The following is a 15480-nucleotide window of genomic DNA, read 5'->3' as shown; positions in this document are numbered from 1 at the left end:
TCGGGAGGGCCCCGCCTCTCGGCTGAGGCCCCCTGCCCGCCCCCTCGGAGCCCCTGCCCAAGTCGTGCCTCCTTGTGGCGGGCTGACCCTGGCTAGACTCCAGGTGCCCTCTAAAGGCGCCCTGGCACTGCCCTCCGCAGCTTGGCAGGGGAGGGGGAGTATAACGAAAGGCTCGTGGGTCGACATCAGGACAGGACGAGATCACTCACCGATTGCCGTCAAGGGCAAAAGAATCTTGACGTGGGGAAATTAATTTAGTACCAATCAAATCAGAGTAGGATCATGACAAATAAACCCAAATATTAAAAACACCATCCTTGCCTTCCCTTTTTTCCGGGCTGATTTCTGGTTTTCCACTTCTGAGTTTTGGGCCGCAGTCCTTCAGGAACACCCTGCGGGTGTCCCCCACGGGGTCACAAGTCCTGCCAGCAAACCTGCTCTGGTGTGGGCTCCTCTCTCCACAGATCCACAGATCCTGCCAGGAGCCTGTTCCAGCGCAGGCTGACAGAGGGGCAGGGCCTCCTATGGGCACCCACCTGCTCTGCCGTGGGGTCCTCCAGGGGCTGCTGGTGGATCTCTGCTCCCCCATGGACCTCCATGGGCTGCAGGGGCACAGCTGCCGCACCATGGTCTGCACCAGGGCCTGCAGGGGAATCTCTGCTCTGGTGCATGGAGCACCTCCTCCTCCTTCTTTGCTGACCTTGGTGTCTGCAGAGCTGCTCTCACTTACTCACATTCCACTCTTCAGCTGAAGTTGTTGTTGTGCAGACATTTCCCCCTTCTTAAATCTTTATCCCAGAGGCACTACCACTGTCACTGACAGGCTGAGCCTTGGCCAGCAGTGGGTCCATCTTGGAGCTGTCTGGCATTGGCTATGTCAGACACAGGGCAGCCTTCTGGGAGCTTCTCACTGTAGCCCCCTCCCGAAGCCCCCGCCACTACGAAAACCTTGCAATACAAGCCAAATGTACCAGGAATGAAAGGTCTGGAAGTGGTGGGAGCCTCAGTGTATGTATTCCCTGGAGCTTTCTGACCAGAAAAAGTAGACAGGCATGCTTCCTTGGGATTCATTCTTCAAGTGCCTGATGGCAGTGCTGGGGGAGATGAATTATCACAGCTCTGTCATGCTTGATAAATGTGAAGGCAGGTTGCAGTTGCCCCTGTTCCCCGCAGTGAGACCAGACAGTGGATTCAGCAGGAGGCACGAACAGTTGTTGGCCTTTCCAGGAGCATATTCTGCAGCTCAGGGAAACTGCAGCTCATTTTTTGCCTGAAAATTTAGGTGGCTTGACAGTCAGGCCTGTGCCTTATGCTGCTGGGCATTGCCCGGCCGTGTTTGCGTGGCTGAGGAGGTTTGGCTGCTTTGGTGGTCACCCACAGGCAGAGATGGACCTCGGCAAGACCCAGATGTAACTGCAGGGGGTCAGACTGTCCCAAAGCTGAGCTGCTCCCGTAGATGAGGTGCAGGGAGGAGACCTTTGCCAACTGCTGTTGTCAATTGAGAAGCCTGCTGTATTTATTTTTTAATAAACTAGGATGGGAAACAATAATCCACACATCATTTAGGCTGGAATGGTATTCATTTAGATGGGAAGAGAGGGGCTGTGTGTCCAGGTACTCATTGCACCTAAATGGAAAACTGAATATTTCAACATGACTAAAGTGCAAAATGTCTAGCCAAGGACTTGTTAGAACTACAGCTACTGTCTGGCTGCTCTTTTTGATTTTTAAACCCCTGGAAATCACAAGCTTCAGAAAACATAAGAGATGAAAGCTCTAAAAATACTAAATTCGAAGTGTAATCAGGAATACTAAAAGAAATGCATTTGGTTAAATCGCTTATTATTTTCTAAAAGTCTAGAAAAGCCAACCCAAAATTAGCACTGGTTTTAATAAATGTGTCATGTTTGCATCCAAAGACAAGCATTTACATGGTAATCTATGTTCTATTTAGATAATTCTGTGTGAGGCTGAGTCAAAGAATAGAGGTTAGGGTAAAGGAAAGGTCTGTTACTGGCAGTGTGTACTCAGCAACAATAGCCTTAATCCTTTTCTGAACCAGACCTTGATCCTGTGGAAGCTATTGAGGCCAAGTTCCTGTCGGTTTCTGTTAGAATCTGACCTAAAAAAAGAAAGCAGGCTTGTGCTCTTAAGGGATCTAAAGAGTTCAAGCAAAGCTACTCTGACTTCATGCAGCTTTGTAAGAAAGGCAACACCTTGGAAGACTGTACTTAGTAAAAAAGAAGTCTGTGTCGGTGTATGGATAGGCTTGTAAGTTTCACTGCAGCTGCAGATGGACTGAGAAAATGTGCTTGTGAATGAGAGATTTTATTTTACACTCCATGAGTTATGGAGCAAGCATGGCAATCAAAGGAATATCAGACAGTGCCAAAGATAGTAACAAAGAATTAAATGCATTGCACCTTACTAGACTAAGGGAATAAGGATCATGTAGGTATCTAGTTGAATGGATTGCAATAAGGGGACCAGTTCTAATAATATACCTTCTGAAATGTTCCCTACATGGTTATCAATCCTTATTACCAGCTCTTATTTCAGTCAGAACGGATATTGTTTAAACATCTTTTTTTGTGTTTCTGTTTTTGGCATGGACACAACCTATCCATTCCACTGATGGCTTTCTTTAGGGCTGTTACTTTGTACCTGTCTGTTATAACTGAAGCCACCTCAATTGTTTCTTCTCTACATCTATTTGCTTTACATTTCTGTTGTCTGCTATGTTTCTCCTTGTGTATTTTTATTGTTGTCTACAGTGTCATCACTGTGAAATTTGTCTTTTGATCACAACCAAATTATTAATTAATATAGTGGTTTGAAAAGTAAAGATTTGTCAGACTAAGTCTTAAAAGACACCACTTCCTCTGCTAAGAGTCTATAGTCCCACCATTAATATTTTGCTGATGCTGTGATGGTGGAGAACTATTAATCCATATGTCAGTGTTTCTATTTATAAAGCATTTTTTTCTGCTTCTTCAAATCTGTGTGATACTATGCAAACCTTTGCAGATGTGCCAATGTCTTATATTCATCAAGAGCTCAATCCCTGCTGCACTTGGTGCAGCTGAGGTGAGAGGGGAGAAAAGCAGTTTCCTTCTGCTGTGGTTTTGAGTCAGTTTATATTGAAGCAATTTGAGAAGTTGGTGTGGAGAACCTCAGAGCTGCTGCAAGGTAAACTATCAGCAAAGGAGTGGATGATGTGTGGTATCATGCCCATTCCACATGTAAAGACCAGAGATGGTGTAAAGTTGGCAGTGCACTGCACTTGTCTCTTCCATGCAGGGAGCCAGAGAGGGGCTGAGAATTGAGTTACAATGTGTAAATGTACTAAAGACAAATCTTGATTTTGCTTGAGTGGCACATTCTTTTCATGAATCCCCTGTTGCTTATCAAGCCCTGAATTCCTTTTCCTCTAAGCTGTCCTAAAGCAGGAGATCCCCATGTTGCAGTGCCATTTTCATTGAAGTAATAAATGTCTTACAGTCATCAAAGACTAAGATACACAAATTTTCCAGGATTATTTCTTTTTACAAATGATATTTATAGTTTTTTACAGTCCAAGATACAAGCTTATCCCTTGTGCTGCAGGTGTTTTAAGATGGTGTCAGTGAGACAAAATGACATTCACTTGAACTCTCTTGAAGTGCAATTGCAGTTGTGCCAATGGTGTATGAAATGTAAGTTGATTGATGGAAGTCTGAAGCCCCTTTGGGTTTGCAAGTGTTTCTTCATTTTGACCATCTAGAAACTGCCGAGGTTTATGTCTGTTTCAGCAATCTGCATTTGCAGTCCTGCTGCTCTGTAGCTAAACTGATTTCCAGTCTCTATTTGTAGATTCAGAACAAAGTGTCATTTAAAGGCCAGATTGGTGTATGGAAATGCAACTACTGTACCTCATGGAATATCTGTATTTTGCTTACATAATCTAGATATGTAGTAACTTCTGCCAAAAATGCTGTTATTTAACAGCTTTGGAAGGATTGTGTTGGTTAGTCATGAGAACAATCCCATTTTGCTTTAAAAACAGGAAGCTGAATGCTGCTGAGGAGGAGGAGTGGGAGAAGAGGAGCTCAGGGCGAGTTCTTTTTCTCAGTTCTCTCAATCTGTTACTTTTGCTGTATCTGTACCCATTCTGTCTGTGAGCTCCCGAGGAGAGATCCTGATTCTTTTGTTTTCATTTAGTGGCATTAAAAAATTCCACACAGCATACAAAACAAATTTATTTTATTGGCCCAGTTGGCAGGCAAGGTAACATTTTCTTCTGCCAATAAGTAAACATTGACTTTTTCCATTATCCCAGCTGTCAAAATCATATCACAGTATATGTGGCTGTGGAATTGAAGTCATCCATATGGTGATGCAGACAAGCAGAAAAATCCCACCACAAAACAGCTATTGCATTACAATACAGTATGTTTAAATCTTTTAGTTTTCCAGGCAGAGAGTTTGCAGGATTAAAGCCTTCTTTTCCCCAAAGCAAATCTTGTGCCTTAGTCTCATCATCACTAGAATCTCTTTCTATTTGACATCTTCCCCATCAACCAGGGGTGCAACTAACCTCATTAAAAAAAATATTTTGGGATCTTCAAAATCATGATGATTACAAAAATTACAAGGTTAGATTTTGGGTTTCTTTTAAATTTGGCCCCAAGCTTTCCATCTGTAGGACTTAACAGTAACTTACAACTACATATAAAATGTTGGTCTCTAGCTATAAGGCAGGCTTTATTTTAACTTCATAGAAGCTGAAATTCTTTTGTAATCATACATCTTCAGAAATGAAATCTTGAAAACTAGCTAGAGTCACAAGATTCTTGATATACGGAAAGGCTGTTAATCACAGGGAGGAGGTAGTGCACTCATACTATATTTATTTTTAGTGAAAGAAAAGCAAACTATAAAAAAATATGTTGTCATCTTCATCTTTCATTTTAAAAAATAGTGAATGAGAAATTGCAATTTCCTTTTGTATCACTAGATGGTATCTGGTAACTGTGGGGAAGCTGAGTTCTTATAAAAAATATTTGATAGACTATAGGTCCTGCTGTCTCTCCTGATCCAGCTGTTGCACTGACCAGACTCCTGGCTTACAGTAGGAATGCCTGCAAAGTTGTTCCTGACACCTAAAACTGCTACTTGTTGTACCAAACCCCTGGTCCTATTGCAGGCCGTGGCAAAACTTACTGAGTGGTTCTGTGCTCATGTTTTCTGGGAAACTGCACAGTACGTAGGCCTCGAACTCAGGATTACATTTTCGAAATGGGGAACTCTGTATTAAAATGCTTGAAAACGCCCAGACTTTATTGGAAAGTTAGCAAAGTCTTCAAACAACGTGGATCAGACCCTCTGAGCTACCTGCTGGTGAGTGCTCAGTAGGTGTAAAAGTTCTTATGGAGACAGAACCAATGGAAGTTTAGGTTTGTAATTCCAGTTATAACAATATGAACTACCATGTAGTTTCCATGCAAGGACGTACTTTTACACTAGAGGGCATCTTTTTATTTTGTCAGGTAGTAGTTTTGAATGCTACATTGACATAATCAAAACAGCACCTCCTATAGCAACTATATATATATTTTAAAATATGCTAGTATAAGATGCTTGCTATTATTTTATAAAAGAACTGACAACATTTTATGCTGTTTCATTTGGATTAACAGTTCAGCAACTCCAATGGAGCTATTTCCATGTAGTTGCTATAGTAGTCCATGACACTGTAGTTTGCAAATTATAAGTTTATAAAAACTTCCTTGGATGACTCTTTCCCCTAGGCTTTACTTGTGTGAAAAGGGTGTCATAAGCAAAATTTATAGACACGATTCCATGGTTTAATCTTATTTCTCCTGTTCCATGGGACCTCAAAATTTCTTAGTGCTTTTTGGAAAAAAAAAGTGTCCAGTTTTCAGGGGCTACTTTGCTGTTTGTTGGTTTGTGCTTTTTGCATTCCCTTTGTCTCTCATATGCTTAGATTAGACTCTGTGGCTTTCTGGGTGAGAGACCCATTATGATGGGCAGTATCATCTGAAGCTTCCATAACCGTTTCTCACGGTGTCACCAGTTTCCACAGCAGCAGGAAATGTTGTGGAGAAGGGACTCAGAGTGCAGGGCCCTGTTCTGCACAGCCTGACCCTGCTGGGCCTTTGCTCCCCTTGGTTTTCTCCCTAGTGTGTGGCAGGTTCCTCAGGAGGGAAGGGAGTGAGGAACAGAGCCTTGCTGTGTGGTGGGTAATCCCCCAGCACTGCACCAAGGCAGCAAATGAGGAGAGAGTCTCTTTCTATAGCTTCACCAGACTTTTCTGCATAAAGAAGAAAAAGAAAATGGAGTTGTTATGGTAAAATCTTAGAAGGAAATTAATTTCAACCTGTGCTTAAATAATTATTCTAATTGCAGTTTCGATGACTGTCACCTCTAAGAGCCACACAGAGTGAGACAGTTAATCCAAAGTTGATGTTGTAGATGGAAGAAACACTATCACTTGCTTTTGCATCTGTCTAATAAAGTGTTCTGAGACAGTATGACAGCATAGCACAGAAATATCTTCGTGGCATGAAACTTTGAGCTGACAGCAGTTCATTGAGGTTTGATGCATGCATTAGTCAGTAATGCTGTACTGCCTGTTATATCTTAGAGTTTAATTAACAAATTGAGCATCCATAAGCTGATAAAGGGACATTCAGCATAGCTTGCAAAATAAATAATACAGTCAAAATTAAATAATTGTGATTACCCACATAGCCCCCAGGCCAGTACTTACTCACAACCTTACATTTTGCAAGTAGTTTCATTAGATCCATCAGGATAGACTGTCCAAGTGAATATCTGTGTGTGTTTAACTGCCTGCTACCTGCAACCTGCTTGGGTTGGCCCAGGGAACATGCGGAAAGTTTTATGCCTTCTCCTATAAAAGGGGGTGGTTTGAAAACATCACAGTGCAATTAACCCCTCTGTACATCTTCTCTGAGGGGCTGAGAGTGACAAATTTACATCCTGGTTTAATTTGCTGCCAGATTGGTTTAGAAATGGCATGAGCAGGCTGCCCTGATAGCACCATTTATCAAGAAGAGGTGCTCCAAGAGAAGATAAATGACTTGTAATCTCAAAAGAGAAGGGGTGCATTTTCTGCAGCCTTGAGTGCAATGCCCTTTCCTTCCGTATGCTTAATCCCTTGACTTCAGCTGTTTCCTGCTCATTCGGTTAGCTCTAATCATCCTAGTTGCTCTGATTGAGTTCATATCAGTTCTGTGGGTTTCATAGGATGACAGAAATTAGCTGCAGCAATACAATATTCCCTCTCTGGACCCAAATGAAGAGAGCAGGCAAAGGAAAATGGAAGGCAGGAAAGGAAAGTTCCCAAAAGGATCACAGTACCTTTGGGATTGCAAATCTGCCAGATCAGTGGTCATTTTAACTAGCTGTGAAATGAACTATAACACTGACCTGTTTCACAGGGATCTTATCAGGATTTATTAGATACAGTCCTTTGAAGATGGAAACTACAAAGTGGTAGTATTCTGCTGACGCCATAATCCTCTCCAGGTTCCTAAGTGCCAGTAGAGAATGCTCTGGGGAAAGCAGTTGTATTCAAACTGCAGTTACTTACCATTTATTGTGCATACAATAAATTATTTTATCTATTATGTATGCTTGAGTTTATATCTGCTTGGATTTTCTTCACCGCATTTTTTTCTTCTCTTTAGTTTGGTTATAGGATCTCAAGATTAAATTAATTTCTTCAGTTCATCGTGAGGCTACCCTGGGGATGACTCACCTGATCCTTTGTGTGCACCAGTGCATAATTACTGGTCTCACTGGAATTTAAAAGTGCTATTCCAGGGCTTCTTGTTGTGTGAATTAGGTCTCTTGGTACATCTGTAATGTTAGCTTGGAGTTTGTGGTTTAGGTCTGGTTTATAATCCTGAAAAGCTTCTGATGTATTAATGCATCATTAATTTTCAAGAGTGTGTATTCTGTTAAAGGGTTAAGGTAAATAGATCAGGCATTTTGTTATTTCATTTGAAGTCTTCACATGAGCTGCATTTCTAGAAGTGTTCTAATTATGTGGAAAATTGAAAGCTGGGGGGAAAAGCGATGGAGTAAGATGTTCTTGCTTCTTGGCTTCCAGCAGTGCTGATAAAAGCCCATGAGGGGTTCATATTGGAAACAGATGAGGAGTCTCAGTTCACCACTCTTCCTGGTTTTGGGTAGGATGTCACTTTGGGCTTAATTCTGGCAGTTTTTCTTGCTGGGTAGAACTTATGTCTAGAATTAGTTTCACTGATTTCAGTTAAGTCATTCAATTGTATGATGATCACTTCTTTCACTGCTGTCTTCTCTCCAGGGAATTAGTGTTAGGCTTTTTAAAATTCAGGTAAAGGAAATGGCTACACTATTTCCAGTAACTTTGAAACAAGCTCTGAAAAATCTCCCTTTTTTATGTCTCCATTTTGTGGTACCACTGAGCACCACTGCCTTTAGCTGTGTATTGCCTAATGCCACAGGGGCACGCTCACAGCCAGCAGAGCTCAGTGCCATTCCATGGAGTTTAGCAGACTTTCAGCTGTCACATCAGCAATAAGTAATGTGTAGCCTTTCAAGTACACAAATATGTGATCAGCAAGATGAGTAGGTTGTATCTGCCAATCGTATAAACTCCTGGATTTGGATGAGGACTGAATTTATGGCATCTATTTACCTGGGGCCTCAAGGCTGCCCCCATTACTCATTTTGAGCAGGATACTGGAACTATGTTATTCCACTGATCCTGGATTAAATTCACTGCTGTTGTAAGAGCATATAACTAACTCCTTGAGTTCCAGGGAAGTGACACTTGGTTATATCATCCACAGACTCATTTGTATGATTTCTTCCAAGATTCCAGCACAACTGGATAGTGAAACAAAGTCGAAGCAGAATGTAATGGCTTAAAGAGTGAGCAGTAAGGCTAGAAAAGGTGACCAGATATATATGAATGAATGAATGAACTTAATTCTGATTCATATTAAAGACTCTGCAAGGCTATAGATTTCAAAGTTGAGGCAGTATATGTTTGTGCACTTGGTTTGAGAGGAGATGATGAATCAATCTGTACTTCCATTTGCATTTCCATGGTGTGAAAGGTATCTATGGCTTTTTAGTGAATGTGTGCAGTTGTATACATCCTCACATATACAGCTGAGGATACATCGTGCTTCGTGTTGTGTGGCAAATTTCTGTGATGCTCAGTCCCAGCAAAGTAGATATTCTGTGTAGGTTCAGGTAAATTAGTGCTGGTGGTTTTGGTTCAGCTTGATGTGACATCAACTAATTTTGTTGATGGAGCAATTATTTGCACCATCTAGCTTACTACACCTCATTACTCCCACCTCAGTTTCTAGTTTGCTGTAAAATGGCAGCAGGACTGATAAATTGCAGAACTCTGCAGGAGAAGTAGAAAGCTCTGCAACATTTGCAGAGGAATATTTGGGACTCAGGGTATATGGACAGGTGTGGTGGACAGTTAGGGATTGCTGGGTAAGTGCAGAAGCTGGATGTTTCTGCTGAAAAGGCTAGCAGTGGTAGGATATTCATTCTATAGTTCTAGTCTCTGATATTATCAGGCTTTATTCTTCAGTGAGGTGCATAATATCTATCATCATTCCTCTTCGATTAGCTGAAGAGATGCTGAGTCTTCTTTTGGAGCCCAGATTCTATGGCATTGTTTTTTCGTTATCTCCAACAATGGGATAGAAAGCTCTTGTAACTAAGACTGGGAGAAAACCTGCAGCTTTACACAGAATAAGAACTTATAAAGGAACGTTCTTTGACTAATCACCCAGCTAAAATGCAGTAGCAGTCAAGATCTCTCAGGAAAAAAAGAAAGCCCATATTGGAGAGGTGCCTGGGGTGATAGTAGACTGAAAAGGGCAAAGAAGGGAGGACTCGTATTTTAAACTCATTGAAGATTGTTAACTTTGTTTAGAGTATACAAATGGTCCAGTTATGACAGCTTAAGAGCTGATGCTCTTAGTTGAGTGCCCGTAACTGCCTTTGTATAAACTTTTAAACCAAAAGGAACAGGTCAAAGCTAGGTCACACTGAGACATTCGATATGAGTATTAAATACACTTCAGCCTCTCTATTTAAGTGTCTATAGATATACCACCCATTTAAATTTGTGAAAATGTAGGTAGGCTTCAGGTGTCTATGTACATGTGTCTTGGGCCTCTTGAGATGCTGTAGGGTTTCTGAGACACCCACTGGGAGCTGGTACATCTAACACAGAGCCTTTGGGATACCCATGTCTGCAGTGGTAACTGAACTCCAGGCAGGCTGTCCCAGAGCATCTTGGACAGCAATCCACGAGATGTTCAGGAAGCTGCACTGAGCTCCTGGGCAGTACAGTCAGAAGAGCTGCTGGATCAGCTCTGTTTGTCCCAAAGTGATTCAGAAGGCAGGTGGCAACCATGCACTGTTTTGGACACAAGCCTTACTGGAGACATGCCCTTTTTGGTGTTCTGTTTGGAAGTCAGCAAGGCTTGATAGGAAACGTAAAATGGCCCTGGGCACCTACCTTTGGACAACTGCATTACCCTCCAGCCTCCACTGCTGTATTCATCCATTTTACTGTTGACAAAAACAGGATATTAGACACCTAATCTGTGCACACACCTCCACCTAAACAGTAAAACTTGGGCATGGTTATCTCAGTTTAAACTTGGTCCTTTGCCTCAGCCCTGGAACAGAGAGGTCATGCACAGAGGCTGATTTAGCCAATGAGTTATGCTCCAGCAGGTCACTGACTCCTGCACTTGAAGCTGCTCTTTCTTGCTGGGGATTGCTCTTGCCTGTGCCCAAGCATCCATGTGTTGGTAGAAGCCAAAGGTTTTAAGGGCAGCTGTGAGCAAAAGAGAGGCTGTTGCACTGGTCAAGGCTGCAAAGGCTTTTGTGTCCTGATGGCAGATGCTGAAGAATTGAATCCCATGAGCTTGCACTTGGTTACTTTTTAAAATATGAGATATACATAGAAATTCCCACTGTGTGATGGCAACAAAGAGACAACATACTCAAGGGGCACCAAAGTTTTCATCTTTCCACTGTCCATCTGTGAGTAATAAGGTGGAGTAATGCCATAATAGAATAATTACCACAATATTCTTTAACAATGGGAGTCTCACTGATAGCTGAGCATATTTAAATTAGGGTATGTCATTTCTCATGATGCAGTGAAAGACAATACTGTTGTCTGCCAGTATCCATAACTTTACAGGTAATTGCAGCTATATATGAGCCATGCTCTTGTTTGATTAGATTGTTTACCCAATAATTGAAGGCTTTTTGTAGTATAATTGTAATTGTAGCATACTGTGTTATTTCTGAACAATGGAAAAGTAAAGGCTAAAGGGTATCCAGTGGAACAAACTACCTCCTGCATGCAAATAAATTGTCCAGTTGCTGTTATAAAAAAGAAGCATTGTGTTCTGCCAGACTTGCAACAAAGAAATCATTATGTCTGGCCTGTGTGTTGAAGAACAATGATCTCTATTTCCAAAATTAAAACCATAATTAACCTATTATTATGAGTCCACAACACAAGAATGAAGAAAATGATAGTGTTAGGCCCCTCTGAGTCTCAGATCCCCAATTAGCAACCCCTGAATCAGTGGTTCAGATTTTTCCTGTATGAAGATTGCTTCATGCCTGACTCTCTGTCGGTTATGGAGGCATCACCCCATGGTCTGAGTCACTGAAATGCTTCTCTCGTTACCTACCTGCTATGCAGGACACTGCCAAGAAAGGCAAAGTGTCATAGGGATGTACCTCAAAAACCTAGGGAAGCAACTTAGGCTCTGTTAGTTACTAGAAACCAGAAAATTATACAGGAGCCCTCTCACCAGTAAACTGTGGTCACAGAATTTTTTTTTTTAGCTAATAAAAATAGTCTGAAATCACTTCTCATGCCCTTCCTCAGGGCTGCATTTCACATTCCTTTGGATATTGCTGGGAGTCTTGGTCTTGATCCTTGTGTCTTAATATAATTGCGAAAAATAGAGTAAAAAAAGACAAAGGTGGCATTTCAAGATTTCCACCACAAAGCAAACTCTTTAAATTACAACTGAGAACACACTGATGTGTGTGTATGTAAGTATTTGTTCACATCCCTATTACTGTCAGATGTTAAGGCCAAGATCTTCATAAGTCTTATGTTTCATATGTATTATTAATGCATCATTGAATTTAAAATGAAGACATTGTTCAGGTCATCTGGACACAGTGATAAATAATAAAAGTCAGCAAAAGTCTCTGGGTAGATCTTCAGTATCGCCTAAGCTTCTGTAGAGAATGAGTGAGAACACTGCAGCTAAAGAATTTGCTACGTTATTTAAACTGGCTGACAGTGCAAAAGCAACTTCAAATTTTGAAATACAAAACTGCAGTGAGTCAGAAAATAAAGAGAACAATTTTAATGTGACTCACCCACTTACATCCTATCTCCAGGTTTAAGGCTGTAACTGACTGTGCAGTCTGGAATACCGTGCGTGGGTAGGGTCAAAACAAAAGCCAGATGACTAGGTATTTTCTTTTTGTAATGAAAACTTTGAGGAAAAAAACATGATCCAGAGCAAGAAATAAAGAAGTTCCAGGTAAAATACGGTTTACTGACATAATATTATGACCAAAATTCCTATCCCATCAGTTGTTCATGTAGCTTCATTCTTCCTCTACACTTCTGTTTTTCTGCCTCCTGTAGTGCCTTTGAAGGGACTCCTTTAACCACTGCCTTCCTCAAATGGCTCCTTCCCTGTGCTCAGATCAGTTCAGCAGCCACATCACTTTCTGCCCTGCACACCCGTGTTTTGCTGGTGAGCAGATGTAATGCTGCTCAGCCATTGAGGCTGGTGTCAAAGAGATCTCAAAACAGGTTTTCTTTCAGTAGATGTTCCTTTGCTTTCTGGCCATGTGATCCTAGTTGCCTTAGTGTGCATGGTCTAAATTGGATCAGTCACACAGTAAGAACTCTGCTCTGCTCTGATGTCTGCTCCAAGTTGGGACACTCAGCTGTGAGCCCAGCTGTCTACCAGTCCAGTGAAATGTCACTGTCCTGGATCCTGGTATTTGTAGTACAGAACTCTCCCTGTTGCTTTGCATGTGTTTGTTTTACTTCCAGGTCACAGCAGATGCATGAAGTAAATCACTTGCTTGGGTAGACATAGATATTGATGCACACACCTGGACATTCAGTCCAAGAATTCACTTTTTAGTTCTGACTACATTAGATAGCTCTTTCCTCTGCTTTCTGAGGATCCCTGTATGGGATCCTTGTTTTCAGGATACACTTGGAGTGGGAGGATTATTTCAATATTGGAAGTCTACGCATGCTGACTGGCAGCTTGGGATCTGTCTGTTGAATGCCTTCTTTGTACACACTTAAATTTCCCCTCCTCCCCCCCAAATTAGGGTGAAACTGGCTGTCAAGGTGGAAATTTGCTAGGACAGCTCACTACCAGTTTTCCAGCATGATAGCACAAGTTTTGTTCCTTTTAGAAAGATGATAACGTTTATGTTTTGCATTTTTCTTCCAAATTAGGAGGCTCCACTGTTTCTTTGGATCACTGGGAAACAAGGGGAGTAAATTTTATTTGGAAAAGAGTAGGAAAGGTGTTATTCTTTTCTAAATGAATGAATGAGGGAGCTAGGAATGCAAACATGCACATCCTGAGAAAGGGTAACATGAGAAACTGGCTACAGATGGGATGGAAGGGATATGTTAGTTTTAGTGCTGGGGCTTCTGTGTTTTGATTTTCTTTTGCTAAATGTCCTGAGTTATATTGTTTGGTATATCCAGAAAAAGGAGAAATTTGTACAGATAAAGAATTATTTGTGCTTCCTTCTGCTGATTCCCATTTGTGGCCATATCCCTTTCATCCTTGACAGTGTTGCTGTATGGCTATTATTTGCTTCATAGGTACGTAGGTGTGGAAACATTTTTCTGCAACTTATTTTTTTAAAGCTTTGATCATTCTCAGTGCTTTTGCCTGAACAGTTTCTAGTTATACCACTTCTTTCTTGAACTGTGGTACCTTAAAGGGACACTGTACTTCAGCTGATCCTTCTGGCAGTACTGAATAGAACAGAAGAATTGTTTCATGTATATTACAGACTGTATTTCTGCATGTGTGTCCCAGTATGATGTTTGCTTTCTTTGTGATATGACACTGTTTACACTGAGCTGTGAATTACCACTGCTGCCTAAGGGGCCTTTTCTTCTTACTCCCTGAATTTGTATGCTTCTGCCTTCATGTGGTGCTCTGCATTTTCCCTTTTGATTTTCATCTTGCTGCTTTACAGAAGCCCACAGGAACCTTCTCAGCCTTTGGCCACAGCCTTCTCAGAGATTTGTTCTTATGCTTAGCTGAGGAAAGAGATGGTGGGAGCTTCAGACCAGCTTCAGCAGAGCTTGTGCAAGGGAACACGTGTTTGTACCAATGGCTTTATACAGAATTTTAAGTTCCTGTTACTGCTTGCAGAAAAAATCATGTGCAAAGACACCTTCACTACAGATCTGTGACACTGTAGTAAAAAATCAAGGTAAAAGCTGTTTAAGACAATACACAGTGCTGTCAATGCATTCTTTAAGTAATCCTCTGAAAGCTTTGCATTGCCTTTTGCCTTATAGCAAGCACAGAATGTCCACTTTTCAAATTAATATAGAAATTCCTTATGATACTGTCAACTGTTCTTCAAAACATGGCAGTTACTGCTCTCCCACAGGGGGAGATGGCTAAAGGATGAGGAGGATGATTCTGCAGCTCCCCCTTGTAGCAATAAATAATAACAATGCATGGTGCTGCTACTATGATTTTTATGAAGTAATTTTTCAGTAAAACTGGTTACAAAACATGCTAAGTATGATTTATGGGCCTGAAATTATGACTATCCAGCATTCCTGAGTGATGGATTATTTATTCTTGTAGTCAGAAGACAAAGCTTTCTATATTGAAAAATAGCTGATACCTCTTTAATTACAGCCTAGGTACAATGTGCACATTGTGCTTTTTAACCACCCACTGACAGACACTAAAGTGCAGTGGACCTGCATTTCCTAATGTATGAAACTGCTCCTAGGATCCTGCAGGACCCATGAGAAAATTGCAAAGAATTCTTACTTATCCCTGAGCAAGTCTGTCTCGGCTGAATAAAACTTCTAAGTCTTTCTAAAAGCTTCATTCTTAAGATCTTATATTGAGATGGCCCCCTAATGGTGCACCAGAATTTCAGCTTAAGGTGCCCAGCTGACTTTCAAATACTTACTTTTAATTATCATTCTTTTCTTTCCCCTGGGATTAATTTTGAAAATGTAAGTCTCTTGGTGTATGTGCTTAAGAAATTGTCTTGTGTTGACATTTCTCTCTTGTATAAAAAAGGAAAACAAACCAAAACAAAAATTTGATATCTCAAGCAAGATTTCTACTGCCATGAGAATAC

Source organism: Corvus kubaryi, unplaced genomic scaffold, assembly GCF_017639235.1.
Source record: "Corvus kubaryi isolate FWS band 111438036 unplaced genomic scaffold, C.kubaryi_AGA036_p1.0 split3-73, whole genome shotgun sequence".
Taxonomy (NCBI): domain Eukaryota; kingdom Metazoa; phylum Chordata; class Aves; order Passeriformes; family Corvidae; genus Corvus; species Corvus kubaryi.
The sequence above is the reverse complement of the archived record's forward strand: the minus strand, read 5'-3'. Positions refer to the sequence as shown.